This window comes from Meles meles, chromosome 14 (genome assembly GCF_922984935.1).
Source record: "Meles meles chromosome 14, mMelMel3.1 paternal haplotype, whole genome shotgun sequence".
NCBI classification, from domain to species: Eukaryota; Metazoa; Chordata; class Mammalia; order Carnivora; family Mustelidae; genus Meles; species Meles meles.
Window position 1 is genome coordinate 12482547 of NC_060079.1, and position 23491 is coordinate 12506037.

Here is a 23491-nt window from a genome sequence, read left to right on the forward strand (position 1 = left end):
TTCCACAACTTAGGGAGGGTAAAACATAAAAAGGAAGGAAACTTTTAAATAAACCTACAAACTTCTAGCTCTAGTTCTGTGACTTTGATGTTCACTTATTCATGATGTTAGACCCCTTCCTTCTTCAACATGAGTCATTGGCCAGAAATTAGCATATATTTTACTTTAGAGTTATTGGGTGTTTTATTCTAAATTACAAAGATAACTAATTCTAAAATCCTGAACACTCTCTCCCTACCTGATTTAGCTAATTGACTTACAGATTTTCATTAATATAGTTTACATCCTTCCTGAAGCCTGCCTCGATCTATAGGATAGATGAAATGCTTCTTTTCTGTGACCCCATACTATTCTGTACATTAATTACCGTGCTCACAAGTGTACTATCCCATTCTGTGTCTGCTTGTCCTACTGTACTGCATCCCTTAAAAGCAGGGACCCTAGCTTATCTTTGAATCCCAAGCACCTAGCAAGCACTAAATAAAGTCTGTGGAATAAATGAATTAACAGCTGAAAGAGTACTTACTGCAAATTATTGTTTTAATCTTCCTCTTCCATCTTTGGAGATAAGCATTTGGGTGTCTCTAAATCAAAAGGCAGGAAAATAGAATAGTAAGTAGTAAGTAAACGTTAGGATACTAAGATGAGGATAGGTGCCAAAATTGCATCTTATTCTTATAACTTAAAAGGGGGAAGGTGGGGTTGGGGGACTGGAGGGGATCTTGAATTTACGCAGACACATACATTTTTAGCATTTATAGCAGTTTCCAACTAGGCCAAGGTCATTCCTTGTTGGATACCGTGAACTATGGCAAGCCAAATAAGAATTTATCACAGAAAACTGCAAGAATGTCTACCCAAAGGTTGCTTCTAACAGGCCTTTGAAGCTTAACTCTAATGTAAATATATATATATTTATATATAAGAAATATATAAATATATATTATACATATTACATTTTATAATATATTTATATATTATATTTATATCATTATTCTTATATATAAAGATATTTTATTATATATTTATATACAAATATATATTTTAATTATATATTTATATATAATTAAATATATATATAAATATATATTTATATAATCACTACAAATATATGTGTATATTTATAAATATAAAAATATATTTATATAAATATGTTTATATAAATATGTGTATAATAATATATATAAATTTTATAAATATATATAATTATATATAATTTAATTATATATATAATTATATATATAATATATAAAAATAATATATAATTATATATATGTGTGTGTGTATGTGTATATATATATATATATATATATATATATATATATAATGCAGATGGGGCTGCTAAGTTTTTGGCTGAAGGATACTGATTCCTTCCCAATGGAATAAGTCCTAAATTCAAGCTAGGTGAATCTCTTGTCTCTCCTTCTTGAAAAGGGTCATGTTCTGAAAAAGAGTAGAAATAGTAAACCAAAATGTCTGATGAGGTCAACCACACTACAGATCATACATACTTAAAGCCTTTTTTGTTCCCCCCAAGGGTGCTACAAATAAAGGAGAGAGGAATTCAGGAAAAGAAAAGACAGGTTTGTGAAGTCTGGACCACAAGTTAGGACACTGAGTTCCAAGCCTCCCAATCCCCCATGCAGGGACTTCTAGGTAGCCCCTGAGGTCTGTGCTCCATTTCCACAACTCTGGGGACTAGTGATACCGTATCCAAGAGAGACAAAAACACGTCCAACACAAAAACTTGCACATAAACATTCATGTTCATTTTGTAAGAATCAAAAAGTGGAAACAACCAAACTCCCCTCAACTGGTGAGTGGATAAATGAAATGTGGTCATCTATACGGCTCAATATTACCAGCGACAGAGCGGAACGAAGGCCCGACTCGTGCTACAGCATGGGGGAACCTTGGAAACATGAGGCTAAGTGAAAAAAGCCAGTGACCAAAGGCCACATATTGTACAACTCCATTCACATGAAACATCCAGAATGCAGAAATTTTATAAAGATGGAAAGTAGATTAGTGGTAGCCAGGAGTTGGGAGTTGGAGGGAAGGGGAGTGATTGTTAATGGTTATGGGGACAAAAATGTTCTAAAATCAGATTATAGTAATGGTTGCATAACCCTGTGAATATACCATCCATCACCGAATTGTGAGTTATAGCTCCATAAAGCTATTTTTTTTAAAAAAGGAATAAACATTTTAGGAGTGGGTTTGGTTAACCAAACAAACGTAGATGGGATGACAATATTACCTACTAGCTAATTTTGCCGGGTCCTTCCCTGCTGCCCCCACTATCGAACACCTTGTGAAAATGGTGGCCTTCCTCTTCAGTAGGTGGACATTTCATCTATTATTGGAGTTACAGATTATGTGCTTACCGTATTTTTGCCACAAAATAATGTTAAGAGCACTTTCCAGGGATACCTTGGGAGGTTTTTTTCTTGAGAGCCTGGGGTGACTGAAATAAGTCATGTGAGCCGTAAAGGTTAGGTCAGAGGGAAAACTGGCCGGCCTCTGGCCTCTGGCCTCATCAGATACACGGATGTTTCATTCAGCCAACACAGTGTTTATTAAGAGTTGGATTTTTTCACATTGTAGAAGTCCAGATATTTGGCTTCTTTTGTAAAATCAGAGATCTGATAAGGTTTGCATCCACACTTCGACAGGGTGACAATCTTGCAACATGAATCATGGCTGCCTCCCTCGAAGGGGGTGTCCCTCCTGTGGTAGGGACACAATCCCCACCACTACCTAAGCTTTCTACTTGACTCCTCCTCGACTCACGCTTCCTGCCTGGCAGGTGACCAGGGTTAGACACTTGAGCTTGCAAGTCCTGAGTTAGGTCCTTATTATTTTATGGCTAGGAGCTGTGATTCTGAAATTTTTTTGATGAACAATTCCTTTCGTAGGAAACACTTATTATCACGACAAACCACACAGAGAGCAGGAGACTGAAGTAGAGGGGTCCCTCGGGTGAGAAACAGAACCATTTTTGGTGATGTCATGGGTAGCATGTGTTCTTGCCGAGGAATGAGGAGTCTGACTGTGCTGTATAGAAGACTAGAAAAATAAGCTTTATTTATCACATGTCTCCTGTGTGGGGAGCGCTATACACCAGTCTTTCATTTAACCCTCCACAGTGATCCTACAGGCCAGGATGCTTATTGCTTTTTTTACAAGTCATGACAAGGAGGCTCAGAGAGATTCCTTACGTCGCCCGAGGTCACACAGCTAGAGAGAAAGGAACAACACTGACCAACTTCTGACCCCCAAGCTCAAGTTTTCTCCATTAAGTCACATGACCTTCCAGTTATTAGCTTAGCTAATGAAATTTTTGAGAAGATCACACTTTCCCACTTAAGTATACCTCATAACCTCACAGGAATCCTGACCTGAGTTTACAGCCTTGGCTTTTAAGTTTTTGAATAGGGCCAATACAGTTTGTATATATAACATTTGAGGAAAGGTTTCATGAGACAATACCTACCACTGCTGTGATAGAGTCTGATTTTTTTTTCCTAAAATCCTAAATTTACTTCCCAGCCCATCAAGGAGCCCCACAGTTGTTAAACCCCGCATTAGAACTATAGTAAATGAGCCCCGTTTCCCATCAAGGGTACCAGCAGCTCTAGGTGACAAGTGCAGGTGCTGCAGGCTGACTGAACAGGGACTGAAGGGGGGTGGGCAGACCAGGAGACATGCCCAGCATCCACCACCTGCAGCCAGAGTCCCCTCTGCCCCCAAAGGAGTTTGGCACCAAGACTATGGGACTGTCCCAAGCCCAGAGAAAGACTCTGGGGACAAGAAAGGGGAGTGCTTTGCTCTGCCAGGGAGGCCCAAGACAAAAACTAGTGCTCCAGGCCAGAGGCCTCTGGGAAATGCCAAGGAGATGCTTGCACATCATCAGACCCTAGAAGAGCCATCCAAGCAGCCCAGATAAATGTCATCCTCACCTGGGTGAGGTCCCCCACCTTGGATTTGCCTCTAATGACAGTCAGAGGCCAGAAGCACAGGAGTCCCTTTGCCAAGCAGGAGCTGGACTAGGAGGGAAGATGGTTTCATCTCCCCAGGGAACTAGGCCTTTTTGTTTAAAAAACACTAAGCCCCCAGAATGGCTTGTGGGGCTCCACAGAAGTTGATTGTGACCCATACCTGCAGCTCATGAAGATGTTAATTAAAAAAAAAAAAAGACTGACAAAAATACATGTATGCTTTTTCTGAAGGGCTGCTGTTGATCTTTGCTCTAAGGTTTTGTTTTGATTTGCGAGAATGGGGATAAGGAAGTAGGAAGGAGATAACCCGATTTAGCATATTCTAAGGTAAGTACTACCAGCAAATTGATACCACACTCAGAAGTGGAACTGATTTGGAAACATTCATGGTTTACGACCAGGCATTTTGCTTCTAGGAAATATTTAGCGAATAATCAGAAAGAAGTAAAAAGTACAAAGTTTGATTAAGAATAGGAACTGCAGCATTATCTAAAATGTGGTAACAACCTACATACGCATGACAGGGGCTTGGTGAAATAAATTCTGGTCCACCCTTATGACAGATTACCATGATGCCACTCACTATCCAACTGTTATGAATACTAAATTCAATGCCACGGAGAAATATTCATAATATCTTAGGAAGGATCCCTGGTTTGGAAAAAAGCGTGTATGTAAATCCAAAAGAGAACAGAAGGATATACTAACAAATGTTAATAGTGTTTATTTCTGGTGAAAGGTTATCTTTGTTTCCTTCTTATTCCCTCCAGTATTTCCCCAGTTTTCTATAATCAATTTCTATATCTTCTGTAATTAGAAACAAAAGCCCCAGTTTTTTAAAAGAAGAAATTTGCTAATAAAGGACTCAAAGATTCAGATCATTTTGAAAAATTCAGACCTCATTACTCCAGAAACACTTCCCTATAAGAAAATATACCAAATATATATAATTATATATTATTATACATATAATATACCATATATACTATATATAATATAGTATTTTGTATAAAATATACCATACATAGTGTATTATATGTATATAGTACATTGTACTGTATACACATAAGTCATGCACATTTATCATAGCCTTGAAGTAAAGGCGTCTCCACTGTTATCAAAAGGGGACCATCGCGATAATGCAAATCAGAATTAGGTAACAGGTGGAAAGAAAAGTTATCAGCATCTACTTGAAACACCTTTTACCTCTCATCTCTACTGATTTGTCTCCTTTAGTGGATATTCCTTCTTTCCCCTTAAGTCAGTCCCCAGTCGACTTTCTGCTTCTCTGCTTAGAGACCTAGGCAAGCCCCACAGTTTAGTCCTACGCTCTATCTATCTCTTTGTAAATGACCCTAAACTTCCCTTTCAGCCTAAGGCTCTCTCCTGGACCCCACCACTTACCAATTTCTCAAGTTCACCTACCTGTTCTCTAGGGTATGCCTCTTTCAGATTTCCCCCCTCACTCTGACTTCCCACGTTAGCTCCAACTCTGGGAATCTGTGATTCCCCCGCTAGCTCTTTCCTCACATTAAATTCTATAACATCTATGTCACAATGCTTTAAATCATTTCCTTTCTTATTTTTTTCCATTTTTATCAGCCCCAAATCTAGTTCTGGCATTTGCTATTTTGTGGTTCAGAAAGGAGAGTTTGGAACCAGACCCCACTGTTTAAAATCCTGACCCCGGCACTAACTAGCTGCGTCACCTTGGACCAAGTGAATTAACCTCTCTGAGCCTCAATACTCCTGTAAAATGGATAATACTCCCCTTTCCAAAGGGGAATTGTGAGTTTGAATTAACTCATATACCGAAAGAGCTGAGCCTAGTATGTAAATTGCTTAGAACACTATAGATGATCAACAGATGTTGGCTGTTTATTTTAGGTCATTTTAAAAACTGGTATTATTAGTATTTTCCTAATGCATATAACATCACTGCTTAAAAAGTTTCCACTTAATTACAACATTTTCATCCAAATTAACTACATAGACCTCACCTGACCTCCCTAGTAAGGCACATTTCTCTCTGCTTCCCCTTCCGCTGCTCGCCTATTTTCCAATCCACCTGGACCTTGTACTCTCCTACTTTGGAGCTTCTGATCACGTTGGTTCTTTTGCTGGCAGTGTCCTTCCCCCACCTCTACTGCTATGATCCAACCAGTCCTTTAAAACTTTCCCAACCTTTTGTACTTCTTAACTCGGTGGAGCTTTTTTTCATTTTTGAGTTCTGCCTTTCCAATGGTTCTATAGTGTTGTACATAGAACATATGTATATATGGTCATATATTTTGTAACCTATATAAATATATTACATATTATGCTCTCTGTCTGTTTCTCCAGCCCTTTGTTCATCACAGGTACTCAATGTCCGCTGAATGTAAAGGTGAGGTTTGACTTTCTGTCCATACCTACCACGTTGTTCATCCTCAATTTTAAGAAATGATGTCTAGAATTCCCTTCCCTTCATAGATCAAATTACATTCTAGTATGTTGACTTTAGGGACATGCAGGAAAATATTGTCATGTTGTCATTTTTGTTGGTCAAAGCCGGTTGATTGAACAGCTTCGTGTTCAATTCTGTTCAGGGTGGGCCCTCTCTTCATCATTTGGGGCAATGATTTTATGAACCGCTGTTTTAACGGATTTTCTATTCTGCTTTTTACTGTGTGAGGTATTGTTATAGCTCGTAAGCATGTAAATCTATTCATATTTTGATTCACGTAGTTTATTAAAAATCTTTTAAGTCCAAACAGTAACGCCAGGTTTCGAAATGGTGAGCTTGTGTGGCAACAAAGATGATTTCTGAGGTTAACACACATTTTTTCCCTCACACAGGGCCAAGATACCACAAAAGTTCATAAACTCCCTTAAAGTGTTATCATTGCTCTTGTGCAGAACATCTACTTTGACACCAAAGCGTGTGCTCACTGAATTCAAGGAATTTAATCTAGATTTCATATTTGGAACAACAGCAACAACAAACCAGTTTAGATTTGCCTGAAAGTACCCAAATGTAACAGGAGCAGCGGATTCCACCCCCCACCTTCACTGGTGGTGGTAGGAAGAGGGCTTTCGAGGTCTCTGGAAGGAGCTTCTCTCTCTAGATTTTGGCCTCCTCCACCCAGTGCCCCGTTCCCTGTATGGTCACTCTTCCTCTCCCTCCCTGCCTCAGTCCCTTTCTCTCCCCTCCATCCCCACCCCCACTCCCGCCGGCTCTCCTCTGCCCCCACCCACCCCCTGTTTCTCTCCCAACAATAGTTGCTGCTTCACAAACACAGTGCTTGAAGCACCTAGTTCCTGGGATTTACACTTGCCAAGTGGCTTTGGGGAACAAGCTTTTCTCAAGCCTAGGCATCAAAAGGCACTTATTTCAACACTTCAGGGAAAAATAGTAACTAAGGAAATTAATAATCTCATCCCACGCAGAAGAATAGATTTTGAAGAGGCTATGTCTCTGGTTTCCAGCCTCTCTTTTTAATAGAGGTAGAATATTAGTCTCTTCAATCTTTTTCCTTTTGTGTTTTCTTACCTTACCTACAGAAATGTAGACTTCTGGCAGTTAGAAACTGTGTCCTGGGGCGCCTGAGTGGCTCAGTGGGTTAGGCCTCTGCCTTTAGCTTGGGTCATGATCTCAGGGTCCTGGGATCCAGCCCTGGGCTCTCTGCTCAGCGGGGGACCTGCTTCCCCCTCCCCCTCCACCTGTCTCTGCCTACTTGTGATATCTCTCTGTCAAATAAATAAATAAACCCTTAAAAAAAAAAGAAAATGTGCCGATGTAAGCAGTATATGGTGGCAAATGGTTTTCATAAGCTATATGTTCATTAATGTCAGAAGACGCAAAGAACATTTTATGTAGCTCTTAAAATCTTCAGTGGCTCAAAGTGCACAATCTTTCTCAAAGGTTTTTTGTTTGTTTATTTGTTTATTTTGGAGCAAAATAATGCAAATGAGATTAGAAGAGGAACTGCTAGGACAACAGAAGAAAAGAATGCCACGGAGGGGTAGGGGAAAGCTGTGGATGGGGAAGGCAGTGCCAGAGTGTTCCACTCAGAAATGTTCCCTAAATCCATCCAACATCTAAGAAAGGTGGCCTGAGGGAGTCCGTGAGCCATAAATGCCAGGGGTAGATGCTATCTATATCCAGGAAGAGCAATCAGAAAGAATTTACATCCGTATCTCCGAAAGCTGAACCATTTGGAGTGGACTCAAGGCAGGAGACCTGCATTTTTCGAAACCGAGATGCCAATTGCAACAGAGCCGCAAAGAGTGTTGGGGCAGAGTCCGCCTACGAAAGGAGAAAAGCTACCGTCTCACCCAGGAGCCAAACATTCCAGCTTCATTCAAGTGTTTTTAGTCTTGAGTGTGCTACCATAGACACCCATGATTGTCACAAAGCCGCAGGTTAACTGATGTCAGTCGCTGGAAGGAACTCTTTCAGGCAAAACTTCCGTTCACTTAGAAAAGCGGCTAAATTGGATTTGGATCCCTTCCCCTATTCTCTCCTCTCCCTCCTTCTCTCCATTGTCTACGAAATTAAAAGCAAGGACAACAGCAAACCAGTTATCGGCAGGATGGTAAAGTTCAGAGCAGCACGGAGCTTCCCTGATCAGAGTGAGAAGGCGGTGCTGTTGGGAGTGTAAGGGCCCATGGATGGGGGTGGGGGAGGCAGAAACTAAGATTTATCGGGCACCTACCATCAGCTGGGCGCCATGCATGCTTGATTTCCTGATAACTCTTGCAGCAAGTCCTTGGAGTTGGGGCGACTTTCCTTGTTTTACAGAGGACGGAACTATCAGGGCTGCTGAAGGCTTACCCAGTTGGGTGTGTCCGGCTCCCAAGTCCTGACCACCCTGTAAGGATGTCTCCTTATATTCTCTGCTTTGGCACTAAAACCCAACAATCACCAAGAGAGATGTTGCAAAGGCAGAAAGATGACAGCTGTAGCAAAAGGGGAACAGCACTGCCTCCTTCCAGGGTCTCTGTGGGACATGAGGAAACTGACTGTTCTTCAACAGCTATTGAGGAGGAATCATAATGGACCAGAGGAGGGTGGGTCAGAGCCAGGGGGTAGCGGCTTGAGGCCGCTCCAAAGGTAAGTGGGCCAAGTAGGCACAGAAAACCCACTTCATTCTTAGACTCCTCCCTCATCCTTCCAGGTGCGCCATGACTTAGAAACTCCATAATGCTTGAGGGTAACCCTGAGAGTCAGGATTTCACTCGCCTCTGCGCTCCCCATGAACACCCGCTCGTGGTGCTTTCCAGCTCAGTCGCCCTGGCCCCCCAGCCCACTCGTTTCGTCACTGATTCCTTTCCTTAACCCCCAACAATCAACAAACCATCAAGTCCTGTGGATCCTGCCTCTTTCATTTATGATCTACCCACTTCCTTCCATTTCCAAGGCCACCCTCCTAGCTGACCCCACTGTCTCTTGCTTGGTCTACTCTAACAATTTCAAATTCTCTCTCTCTCTCTCTCTCTTTTTTAAAGATTTTATTTATCCATGAGAGAGAAAGAGAGAGAGTGAGAGAGAGAAAGGATGTGAATGGGAGGAGGGGCAGAGGCAGAGGGAGAAGCAGACTCCCCACTTATCAGAGAGACTCCATCCCGGGACCCCAGGATCAAGACCTGAGCCAAAGGTAGAGGCTTAACGGACTGACCCACCCAGGTGCCCCATTTTCTAACTATCGAATGTCCTTGGGCCTTGGATTTAGAAAATTCCAGGTGGCTTTTCTTTTAAAGTAAATAGGATAATATGATCATAAGATTTCCCTACTTTAAAAAATCCCTCCAGGACTTCCCGTTGTCTGCGGAATGTTCAAGCTCCTTAGCAGAGCATTCTAGGCCTTTCATGGTCGGCACCTGCTTCTCCCTCTAGCCCTACACTCTGTGCCCCCCGCCATTTTGAACCACTGGGAGGTCCTGGGAGACACATGCTTCCTCAGCCACTTTCAAGTTCTGCAGTTAGGATAATCGTCCACCTGTGCAACTCCTGCTTGTCCTTCAGCTTTGAAGGACACTGCTCCCAAAAACCTCCCTTGACCCCTGGGATCTGAGCCCAGCCCTGGGTGTGGCACTCCCTGCAAAGCTCTTATTGTACGCTGAGCCCCTTCCTATCTCAGCTCTCACTTAGGCCTGCAACTGCCCACCTTCCAGTGTGTAAGTCCTTCTGGGGCTGGGCATGCTTTATTCACCATTTTCCTCAGCATTTAGCCTAGAAACCAGCCTCTAGGAGTCACTTGGGTCATGAATAAACACTTACAGAAAAGAAAGTGGAGAAAGTAATGAAGAGATGTGAGTCTAATCATGACTTTGCCACCAACTACTACATAACCTGCTAGTAAAATCCATCGTAAAATGAAATGCTGTTTTCTCATCCTTCAAGAAGGATCTTCACCTCTTCCTCATTCACATCCTCTACCAACTGCTACCCTCTCCCAGAGATCAGGATGAGTAGGAGAGTTTATTTTTAATTTTTAATTTTAGTTATTAGAGGGGGGAGGGACAGGGGCAGAGGGACAGAATCTTTTTTTTTTTTTTTTTAAGATTTTATTTATTTGAGAGAGAGACAGAGAGAGCACAAGGCAGGGAGGGGCAGAGGGGAGACAGGGAAGCAGACAGGGCTCAGTGAGGGGCTGGGTCCCAACACCCTGGCTTAGGTCATGGTCTGAGTTGAAGGTAGGCAGACAGACCCTTGACCAACTGAGCCATCCAGGTGCCCTGAATCTTTTTATTTTATTTTTTTTAAGATTTTATTTATTTATTTGGGAGAGGGAGAGCACGAGGGAAGGAGCAGAGGGGAAGGGAGAGGGACAAGCAGACTGCACTGAACACGATGCCTGACTTGGAACTCCATCTCATGATCATGGTCCTGATCATAGTCAGGACCATGACCTCAGCTGAAATCAGAAGTCGGAGGCCTAACCAACCGAGTCACCCAGGTGCTCTGAGAGTTTATCCTTTTAACCCGCCCCACCCCACCCCACCCCACCCCACCCCCCCCCCACCCCCGCCCCCAGCCAGCATTTAAGAAAATGACATGCAAGTGGTAATACACAGAGGAGGGAGCCTTCCATTCTGTAGATGATTCTTCAAGGTGACAATGGGCCAAGGGGATAAACAGCCGAAAGATCTCTCGAAGCTCTGGGAATGGACAAAAAGTGGAAGATGGCTCTTCATGGGGCAAAGAGTAAAGTGTCTGGGCAGCAAGATTCCAGACAGACGTTTAGAAGATGATGGACTGTGAGCTCCTGTGTATAGTACAGGAAAGGCATCTTGGGATACAGGGTCTGTAGCCCCAAAAGTCCCCACCTTGGGGCGTGGCTGCCATCACAAGGCCTCCAGACCGGAGCACCATGAAGAAACAAATGGAAAACACCATTAACCTGGCCTTCGGTCCACACTGCTTTCTTCGGGGCTGGGTGTCTAGAGATGGGTAGCAAAGACACTTGAGCCCTTTCCTTCTATCGACTTCTAAATAAAAGTCGATTTACGAAGACGAAAAATAAAAGACAACAGATCTGCAGTCAGTAAAGCTGAGGAGAAAGAGGGAACCCGAGGAAGTTAATTCAGTCATGAAGAGACTGAACAGGCAGGCGAACCTAGAAGACTAGAAATCGCATTGCTCCTCAGAGTGCGACCACAGTAACAGGGACAATAGTGAGGGAAATGACTAACTTATGGGAGTGTTTTAAACACTCTTGTCCATCTACTATACTATTTAGTAGCAGTTTAAAGAAGATTCGTGGACTTTTAGAACATGGTTGTAATCAAAGTCAGCTGCTCCCCCCGCCCCACCCCGCAATCATGTTCTACATGAAGGAAGTAGGCCCAGGGAACTCGGAACCAGGCCTTGCCAGGGGTCACCCTCTGGCAGAGCGAGAGAGCAAACCCAAAGCTTCTCGCCCCTCGCCTAATGAGTGCTCTTTCCTTTCGATTATTTAATATAAAAACACGGCAACAGATGACGGAGACCAAAATAGAAAAGTTGGAGGAGAGGCCAGACAAATAATGTATCGGGAAAGAAAGCCAGAATGTTGTGTGCAGTGACCTTAACAGTTTGGGGGCTGGCATGGGAGAGAGCAAGTGTTTTCTCTCAAAATACCCCTTCAGGCCAGGCTCAGAGGCAGGAGACTAGCCTGGGTGACCTGCGGATCTATAAACCGATCTGAGATTCTCCCTCAGAGCGCCTATTCCCTAGACTGCAGGATCCACACTGTCCACAGGGGCCGAGCGTAACAGGCTGGTTCACTGGGCCGCATTCCCTTCAAGGTTGGATGTCCAAGCCAACTGCAGCCACTCTAGGAATGTTGAGGTCAATGGAATTCTACCAACACTTGCAGGGTGGGGAGGGGAGACAGCTGCCAGTGGCAGTGGATGGAGGATGGGAGGGCCGTCCACCCCAGAAAATTCTGCTGCTGCCTCTGCCCAGAGTCTGGCTGTCAGAATGCTTAGTACCCAGGGAGACTGAGAGTGGGAAATATCTTAAGTATTCCAGTCCTCCTCTCTTGGCACTGCAGAAGCAAGAGAGAATAAAGCAGAGGAACCTGTCGGACGAGACGGTCAAGGTCGCTTCTCTTGTTGTTGGAGGCCTCCACCTGGTAGACAGGCCTGAAGAGAAGAGCAGCAGAGAAGTGAGCCTGGGCTGGAGAGACCCGAGTGAGCGGGATGCCATTTGCCAAGATCTCCAAGGAAGTGCTGGGAAACACTCCCGAGCATGCTCGAGCTTCGCATTCTGTGCTGGGGGGTGGTGGCGGGGGCTGGACACAGATGCCTTAACAATGTGATCCTGAGGAGAAAAGGAGGCTGCTCAGACAGACAGACAGACACGGGCTGCCATAGATGTGTGCAGCTGAGGCCTCCAATTCCCAAGTCTGGCCCTGGAGGGGAAAAGAGCCCAGTTTCCCCTTCTTCATGCTGGTCTTTCCTCCCATGGCTCATTTTCTTTTCATGAAAAGATGGCTGTAATTGGGAGGAAAAAGGGATATGAGGGCTATGAGAGTGAGAGAGCCCGGCCTGGAGCTTGCCGGGCAGAGGTAAGTGCAGGTGAGTGGGGGATGTGTGTGTGCCTGTTTTGGGGACAGGTCTGGGTGTCCTTTCCTCGGACACCTTGCAGAATGAGGAAGGGGCTGTTTTCAACTATCAACAGCGTCTCCACACCGTCAGCCTTGACTCGGAGGTGGCCAGGGCCTGCCCGCCTGCTGCACCCGGAGGCTTCTGCCTTGAGCACTTTGCCTGGTGTCCCTATCTGCAAGGGAAGAGAGTAAGTGTTTGGCACAGAGCAGACTGCGGGAGATGGCTTCGTAGGACACAGTTCTTGAAGGGGTGACCTAATGGCGATGCTCTTTCCCACGTTTTTCTCAGAAAGAGGCTGGAACTCATTTGTCTGTATGCAGAAATTTGCAGGAAAGAGGAGTATCTGAATTGAATTCTGACTTCGTGATTCCGACCAACCTATACATAAACCTCATAGAACTCGGTATCTAAGACATATGCTATTTATCTTTTCGTTGAAAGGAAGAAGCTAAATGACTACCCACCCCCCTTGCCACTCTCCCTTCTCTTTCAAAAAGCTGCCATATCTAGTTTATTTTACAGTCTAAAAAAGGTTGCATCACATTTGGTATTCCCTAAAAGGGAAATGGGAAAAAATTATTAAAAAGTGAAGAAAAACAGTACTTGCTTGCTTAGAAAATAAGATGTATGAACCCTTAAGAATGGGAAGACACCAGCTACTATGGCAGGGAGAAGACATTTTGCCAGATTTAGAACCCACTTGAAAATCACGGGCTCTAAGTTTAGAACTGAACTAAAAAACTTGAGCTCACATTGCATTTGGCATTGGTTAAAAAAAAATCCAAGATACTAATTAAAGGGGAAAAAATTTATACTCTTAGTAGTTCTAAAAGCTGGGAATTATTTTCAAACAAATTCTTTATTGGCTCAATGGAGGGGCCTGCACTTAGAAGGAACCATTTTTTTCCTAATTAGATTTCCTCACAAAATCATGATTTACAATTGAGGGAAGAAACATGTTGCCAAAGTCTTTCAAGAGTTACGGAATTGTTGTGTAACCTTTGGACCCCAGCGCACCCACCAGGTGGTCTGCAAACTTGATGTTTAATACATTAAATGGTGTCCAAAATGGAAGCAATTATATCCTACTACTGGCAAACTTGAAATAATAAAAATGCAATCGAAAACTATCATTCTAAAGAAAACAAAAACAAACTACTACCAGCATTAGTTTTATTTTCTAATTTAGATGCTAAGATAGTTATTGCAACATCATGAAGAAATGGATTAAAACTGCTATGGAAATAAACTACAAAAAGTTTCAGATTCAGAGTATGCAAAGTAGGAAGTCATGAACTATCGTGAGTAAACAGTGCTTACAAAACATCCACTGGCTCACCGGCATTCAAGGCAGCGAATGACTTTTGCAATTATAGAAACTTAAAGATACCTATAAAATTTCTGCACACCTAATACACACACACACACACACACACACGATAGCCTAAGCAGAGGATCTGAATTCCAATAATTAAACAAAAGGTTAAACATGAACATTCAGTGCAAATATTCACCACAGCCCATATTCAAAAACATAAACGTTGGGGAAAAAATTTTTTTTTCCTTTCTTTTTACGGCCTATGAGTTTTACTACGTTTTCGAGGACCTTTAAGGGATCAGGCTTAGCAAATGGTGGATTTGACCCTCTTCAGAAAATCATTAACAGTTCCAAACCCTGTAACTTTAATTTCCAGGCACCTCGAAAACCTCTTGCTGAAGGCTATAAAATTAATTCCCAAGTTGACTGACTTTTTCTGCCAAGAAGATGTGATTGTAGTCGTGGAAAGAGGGTCAAAATTTAAAGTGTGAAGGCAAAAAAACACTGCATGTGTAAGTGGAAAAGATTTGTCTAGAATATATTTCTAAATTTACTTGCCATTAAATAAGCATACTGAAGAATCATCGTGTCCTGCTCCTAATAATAGCATTTGTAGCTCTCATTAAGAGAAGGGAGAGAGGTTAACCTTTCTAAGATGGGTGCCCAAGTCAGAATACAAACTTAGACTCTCTGGGTCCCCAGGCCCCATGCTTCTGAACGCACGTTCTTCAACATACTCTTCTATCCCTTTAAATGATCCGCTAAAATTGAACTTCAAATTTAGTCTCTTCCACCCTTATGTCCTCAAAACTGCTCTCGTATTTATTTCAAACTCTTACTTATATTAACTTGGACTAGTGTCCTTCTTTCCTCAGGCCATTATACCCAGATAAATGGAGGGAAATAAGGAGACCCTTGATAGGAACAAAAAGTATTTCTTGAACCACCATGACATGGGATGAGCACTATTCTTGGATGGTGGTTGAATTCACTTCTGCCAAGCACTTGCTTCTCTGGGGCTCTAGAGACAGAAGGGCCCACACATCTACACCAATGCCAGGGAAACACGGCCAGGGATCCTGGTGCCCTGAAAGACGACTTTTTGAGGCATGAATTGGAATAAGAAAAGGCTGGGTAGTTTGCCAACGTCCAGATTCCTGATTGTCTTTGCAGAGAAAGTTTCCCAGATCCTTGAGCTGTTTTCAGGCATTTTCGGTTCTTTAACCTGTAAATTTGTCCACAGAAATAATACATGAGTAAATTTAGTGTTGTAAACCACGAGGTCTCCCAAATACCTTGTGACATGGTGCATTTGACCAAGTCTACATCCAAGTTTTCATGTTTTCCTTTGCCTTATAGTTGTAGGTCTTACCTTTAATGTCAGCCCATGAGAAATATGCATTTCACTCGAGAATTTAAGAATTGACAAGCAAATTTGACAGTGGTAAATAAAGATGCTTTTCTCCAGGGGCTGGGCAGAGATACACCGGTAGTGTTCAGCAAAAAAAGTATCTCTAATTCCTTTTTTCAATCATCTCATTAGATACCTCCACATGGAACAGAATAGAGACTCCAGAAATAGACCCACACATAAATGGTCAACTGATTTTCAACAAAGGTGGTTAGACAACTCAATGGAGAAAAGGAAAATCTTTTTAATAAATTCTGCTGGACAACTACATAGTCATATTGGGGTGAGGGGATGAACACTGACCCTTACTTCATTTAGAAGAATTAGCCAATAATTTTTTAAAAAGATTTTATTTATTTAAGAGAGAAATAGAGCATGAGCCAGGGGAGGGGGAGAGGGAGAAGCAGACTCCTTGCCAAGCGGGGAGCCCAATGCAGGGCTCTCTTCCAGGACCCTGGGGTCATGACCTGAGCCGAATTCAGAGGCTTAACCTACTGAGCCACCTAGGCAGCCCTAACTAAAAATTAATGATAGACCTAAATGCAAAACCTGAAACTAGATGGCCCCTAGGGCTAAACAGAGGAGAAAATCTATTCAATATTGAAGACCAAAAAATCCAAACTTTCATAAAGGAGAAAATTGATAAACTGAACTTTATCAAAATTTTAAAGTTCGCTTTCAGAAAGAAACTCTTAAGAAAATGAAAAGATAGGCATAGAATGGGAAAAGATTTGCAATACATAAAGGTGATAAGGGACTGGTCTCCAGAATATATAAAGATCATAGCTCAATAGGAGGGACACAACCCATGCAATATTTTAAGTGGGCAAGGATTTGAACAGACATTTCACAAAATAAAGTTAGGATGAGTGGCTGATAGCACATGAAGAAATAGTCAATATAATTAGTCATAGGGAAAATTGCTAATGAAGACCACACGAGATACCAACACATACCAATTAGAATGGCTAAAGTTAAAAAGCTGACAATACCAAGCACTGCCAAAGGTATGGAACCTGGTGAGAAAGTAAGATAGCACAAACACTTTGGAAAACAAACAGTTTCCTTAAAAAGTGAGAAGTACACCTACCATTCAACCTGTTCTTTCTTTTTTTTTTTTTTTTTTGTTTTGTTTTTTTAAAGATTTTATTTATTTATTTGACAGAGAGAGATACAAGTAGGCAGAGAGGCAGGCAGAGAGAGTGAGAGGGAAGCAGACTCCCTGCCGAGCAGAGAGCCCGATGCGGGACTCGATCCCAGGACCCTGAGATCATGACCTGAGCCGAAGGCAGCGGCTTAAACCACTGAGCCACCCAGGCGCCCCAACCTGTTCTTTCTACTCCTGGGTATTTACCCAAGAGAAATGAACATTGGACATGTACCCAAACACATTACAGAATGTTGATAGTAGCTTTATTTGTAATAGCCAAAAACTAGAAATAAACCAAATGCCCAATGAGAGACATAGGCATGGACAACCCATTCATGCTGATAGTAGACTATTAGTCAGTAATAAAAAGGACTGAAGCACTGAAAGGCGTAACAACATGATGGTTGTCGAAATCATTACGATGAGAGAAATAAGTCAGACACACAAAAAGTAGGTGTTGTATGATTGATTCCATTCATATAAAATCCTAAAACAATGTAAACTAATCTATAAATGGCAGAAAGCAGCAAATCAGTCATTGTCTGGGGCAGGAAAGGAAGAGGGACCAGGGAGGCCAGAAAACTTTTGAGATGATAGAAATGTTAGGTATCTTGTTGTGATAGATACCTGGGTGCATGCATTCATCAAAAGTCTTTTGAGTTGTACCCTCTAGAGGCAATTTACATTGTATAAACTCCACAGAGTTTTAAAAATCTCCACGAATGGTCTTCATGCCACTCCAATTTCATGTTTCTAAAAACAAGCTCATAGCCCCTCCCAAGTCTGGTTCTCTCTCTCTCTCTCTGTGTCTCTCTCTCTCGGCTAATGATCTCTTTCTTGACTAATGGCCCCACCTCTACCCAGTCAGCTCAGCTAGACAGCATGGCAACCACACATTCATTCCTCCCTCACACCTTGACCGTCATTCTCAAATGTATCTCTCTTTTAAAATAATTCAGAACAGTGTATTTTAAAAATTGTGCATAACATAAAACTGACCATTTTAACCATTTTGAAGTGTACAATTCAGTGACATTAAGTCTGCTCACATTGTTAGGCAACCATCACTACCATCCATCTCCAGAGCCTTTTCTCCCCAAACTGAAACTCTGTCCCCGTTAAACAAGGATACCCCATTCTCTTCCCCTCCCCAGACCCTGGCAACCACCACTCTCCTTTCTGTCTCTATGAATTTGACTCCTCAAGATACCTTTATAAGTGGAATCATACAATATTTGTCCTTCGTAACTGGTTTTATTTGACTTCAATGTTCATCCATGTTGTAGCATGTGTCAAAATTTATTTCCTTTTTAAGGCTGTGGAATATTCCATTGCATGTACACAGCACGAGTTGATGATCCAGTCATCTGTTGTTGGACATGTAGGTCATCTAACTCTGAGTGCCCAATGCTACTACCCCAGTTTCAGGTCTCATCAGCTCTCGCCTGGATTATTTCAATGGTCTGCTAATTGGCTCTCACTGCCTTCTTCTCTCATGCCTCTTATAACCCTACTGCCAGCATCATTTTGCTAAAGCAACAATCTGGTCCCTCCATTACTCAGAAGACCTTGGGGCACAAGTTCAAACTAAAATGGAATCCAATGTCTTGTGCCATTCTGAAACGGCATAATTTTTTTCCCATTCCACTTTTTTTTTTAAATTTTATTTATTTATTTATTTGAAAGATGGAGATCACAAGAAGGCTGAGGGGCAGGCAGAGAGAGAAATTTTTTTCCCATTCCACTTTTTTAAAAAAATTTTATTTATTTATTGATTTGAAAGACGGAGATCACAAGAAGGCAGAGGGGCAGGCAGAGAGAGAGAGGGGAAGCAGGGTCCCCGCTGAGCAGAGAGCCCGATGTGGGGCTCGATCCCAGGATTCTGGGATTATGACCTGAGCCGAAGGCAGAGGCTTAACCCACTGAGCCACCCAGGCGCCCCTTTCCCATTCCACTTTTGAATGACTCTGATCAGTACAATTTTTTCTTATTTTAATCCAGTACATATTTCCTCATCAATTCCTTCCATTGCTCCTAGTTCTGCCCTCCAGAGTGACACTGAATAACACTACTTCTCTCTTCCCCATGGCAGACAACTCATGAGATACCTGAAGACGGCCACGGGGCCCTCCTTATCCAAGCCTTTGCTCATTCCTCAGATAACATGGCGGCCCTAGCGATTCTTCTCTGATTGTGACCCAAGTGGGTCAGGGTCCCTCTCAAAACGGGATGCCTAAGACAATATAATCCCACAGACGGAAGGTGGGACCACCGTCTCCTTTCTTCCACTGGTTTACTACTGAAATGCAGCCTAACATACCATGAGCATTTTTTATCTCCAAAACTGATGCTATACTAACCTGCAGTAAATTCAAACATTTAGTCTTTTTTCCCCCAAACAAATTTTGATGGCGCCATTGGGCACCTGAAGAAAGGGGTAGGCAAAGGAAGGAAGACAGTGAGAGCTGAGATAGGAGAGAATTTTGTCCTCACCAGTTTTGCATATTTATTTAATGTTTACTGCTCCTGATAGCAAATGCAGGTCACCACCACACCCTTCAGGCCTCCTTCAGGCCTTCTATCGGTTCCTTACCAAACTCCAGCCCCTAGTAACTGTCTTTTCAACAATCTACCAACACATACAATCTTACACATGGGCCTCCTCCTCACACCGTCAGTGCTGTCCCTGATAGCTACTGGGCATTTGTGGCAAGTGATTAGAAGCAGAAATTGGTTGGCAACGACCATGAAACATACATATTCTGGAAATACATTACGCAAAATACTGGAAGTTCAGACACTGCGTCTAATAAAGGCCTTACCAAAAAATATGCAGAGGGATGGACCAATCAACCAGTCTCCTGGCTTGCTCTCTCTGTGTAGTTAAAAAGCTAGGCTATCAGGGGGAGAAGATTCTTTGGGAGCATTGCTTATTTTTGTTGGATTTTCAATAGTAAAGTAAAACATATTTCAACAGGTGAAAAGAAGGCTTGCTTTTCCAGGCAATTTCCTTGAAACTCTGAGTTAAGAGGAGAGACAGTGGAACAAAGTTTTGGCACATTTCCCCCTTCATGGTCAACCTCAGGCTGATGGCCGTTTGTTCTTCCACAAAGACATGCCTTCCACCCTCCTCAGACACACACCACCAATCGATTCATCATTCCCCGAGTCTTGTACGTAACGTCCCTTCTACTCTTATAAATTCAGTGCTAATATTCCCCTACACAGGAAAACCATTCCTTCTCCTCCTTGGCCTTCCTTCCTTTCAATCCTGAAGAGAGTCCATAAGCTCCTCGGTCACCTCTTTTTCCAAAATTATCCCCTAGCTCTATCCATTGGCTCTTTCCTCTTCCCCTTGAAATATAACCAGGACTCTCCAGTGTGGAAGAGGTATTTCAGTTCAAATGCACCCATCTCTCTCTTTTCACTTGCTGAACACTTCAAATGATTATCTAACGTTCATTCCCGCATTGGATTCACCACTTAAACTCTGTTTTCACTAACCTACAAAAACAGATTTCCTAAGGTCGATAAGGACCTTTGGTTGGACCAAATCAATGGTCTTTTGGAATTTATCTGCTCATTATACTTTTGCTTATTCTGTTAAGATCCAGCAGGATGGGAAAGACTTGAGAGGAGTAATAGCTGCTGGGGGTATGAGTTTGTTATTCTCTGAAGATTATCATTTTTCACTCTTTCCCCTTAGGGTTCCCCCGCCCTTCATTACGGAGCAGATACAATTCCAATAATTTTGCTCCAAATGCCACAAATCTAGAGAAATTTTTTAGTGTAGGAACTCAACAAATTATTTGCCCTAAAGACGGTGTCAGTTATTCTCTAACCCCTTCCATTCCCTGCTAACAGAAGAAATGAGACCCACGCTTGGGACTGTGATGGGCCCATTGAATCTCTCATCTCTAGATTGGGTGGTCTTTACCAGAATGTCTCTGGATCATCAGTTCAAGAATTGCTGCTCTCACCCGTCCTTGATCCTTAATCCAGTGCCTTCCCTGGTTTTCTTTTTCTTTGTTCTGAACTGAGTTTTTCTCTGTATCATTGTCTTTCATGAAACCTCCTGGTCAGTCCCAACATGGACTTTTCCATTATCATGAGCATTCCCCAAACCACTTTTTTTTTTTTTAAAGATTTTATTTATTTATTTGACAGACAGAGATCACAAGTAGGCAGAGAGGCAGGCAGAGAGAGAGGGAGAAGCAGGGTCCCCGCTGAGCAGAGAGCCCGATGCGGGCCTCGATCCCAGGATCCTGGGATCATGACCTGAGCCGAAGGCAGAGGCTTTAACCCACTGAGCCACTCAGGTGCCCCCCCAAACCACTTTTAAAAGCCACGATACCCCTCTCTTGTTCACACAGGAGCACAAAGTATGAGAAATAACCTTTCATTAATTGTAGGTTCCCTCTTCTTTCAAAACTAGAGTTGCTAGTTTTGAACTTCTTAGGATCATAAGACCAAAAAAAATCTTGAGAAGCCAAGTCTTTAGTTATATTATCTTTAAATAATTATGTAATGACTATCCGGAGAGTTCAGAAAACAACTGAATTCACTTAAACATAATTAAATTCTGTCTGAAACCACTGGGCTTTGGTTAATGTGAATGTGAAGTCCACCTGCTAATCACCCTAGAGTCACCTGGGTAGCTCATATCTGGAGAAGTGAGTATGATATTCTAATCAAGGAATTTTTAACTTGAAGGGTCACAGGTTAAAGATGAAAGTCACCATCAATACAAAAGCTAGGAGCCTCAGTTAAATTACATGCTTTTAAGTTAAATGTACATATAAATGTATAAATGGAAACTATGGGTGTGAAGAAATCTATGGATACTTCCATGCATTTGAATGATTTAGAACAGGAGTTATTAACCTGGGGTGTGGACCATCTTCAAACGTGTACATTTTTCTACTGCAAAAGTTCATCACTTCTCTCAGATCCTTAAGGGGTTTACGGCCTCCAAAAGCTTTAAGAAATTTTGTTTTAGAGAAACGGCAAGGGTAAATTCAAGACATTATTTTATATACTTACGAAGGCAATAAGATAGCAAAAAAACTTCCATTTTAGCAAACAAGATAAAACATTTCAGATACTGTAAATTATCATAACACGATCAGTCACCATGTTTAAACAGTAATACAGACATATTATTCCAGCATAAACCAAATTTTTCTGGGAAGGGAAAGTTCAAATACATATTTTAGCCTAGACTGAAAACTACTGATAAGTGTATTTTCACTATTGCCTAATGTCCACGAAATACTCTAATCAAGTAATTCAAAAGTAATATTTCATACAAAGACAATCGCATCTTTTCCTCAGTTACAGCATTTCATCTTCCTGTATTAGATAAGAAAAATTATTTTTCATGCTTTATAACAGATTGATTAAAAGACATACTGTGGAAACTCCTTTCATAGCCAAATTTCACAGCCAAAAATCAAATTCAGAGCCTGAATTTTTTAAACCAGGATCCATTCAGAGTAGTCCAAGAATAGTTCTCAAATTGCTGGAAAGCACCACTTCCATAAATCTATCTTGGAAATGGATTTTAAAAATTAGCAGGTTTGCGTCAGCCATACACAAACCTATCAAGTTATCGTGCACACTATTCGGTTTCCACATTCATAATGTAATTTACTTATCCACTCATTTGACAAACATTTATTGATCCTCCGTTATATGCAGGCACTGATCTAGGTGCTAAAGTAACAGCAGTGAACAAAACAGATGAAAAATATATAAAAATACATAAATATAGGCTCATTATAAAACATTCAGATACAGAAATACATAGAATAAAAAAATCAAAGTTGTCTTCCAGAAGGCCCGCCCCATCTCAGTTCTTCCCTTTATAACTGTTATAATAATATATATATAAATAATACTGTTAACAGTTCAATGTATTTTCTGCTGGATTTTTTTTTTAAAAAGATTTTATTTATTTATTTGACACAGAGAGAGAGATCACAAGTAGGCAGAGAGGCAGGTTGGGGTGGGGGAAGCAGGCTCCCAGCTGAGCAGAGAGCCGGATGAGGGCCTCGATCCCAGGACCCTGAGATCATGACCTGAGCCGAAGGCAGAGGCTTAATCCACTGAGCCACCCAGGCGCCCCACGTTTTGTTTCTTTACAAAGAATTTCTTACACAGGATTTTAAGACCGGCTCTATTGTGATGCAATGTACATACTGTATATGTATACACAGTCTATAAAATTCACTTGTGTCAAGCATACAATTCAATGATTTTCAGCAAATCTGTAGGTCTGTGCAACCATCATCAAGATCCGGTAAGTGGGTTTGAAAATTTTAAATATATGATATTGTATACGTAATTTATTAAAATACAGTTATCTGGATTATGGTGGTACGTGGATATACATGGATACAGAACTTTCATTTTCCAGTTAGTACTAAACCTTGAAGATGTTCTCTCAATGTCGCCATGTATAGATTTGTGATTACCTTCTAAAAAGAGAGGCTATCTTCCTTGTCAGTTTCCTTAGAAAAAGAATGCTCAAAGAC

General features: G+C 41.9%; 1 long non-coding RNA gene across 1 annotated transcript in view; it reads right to left on the bottom strand.

Annotated features, from left to right (window-relative positions):
- Positions 1 to 526: 526 nt before the first annotated feature.
- LOC123924994 overlaps positions 527 to 23491 on the bottom strand; it is a 115847-nt gene continuing 92882 nt past the window's right edge. Inside the window, exon 2 of the long non-coding RNA XR_006814883.1 lies at positions 527 to 584. This is a non-coding gene — a long non-coding RNA (uncharacterized LOC123924994). The remainder of the gene's footprint in view (positions 585 to 23491) is intronic.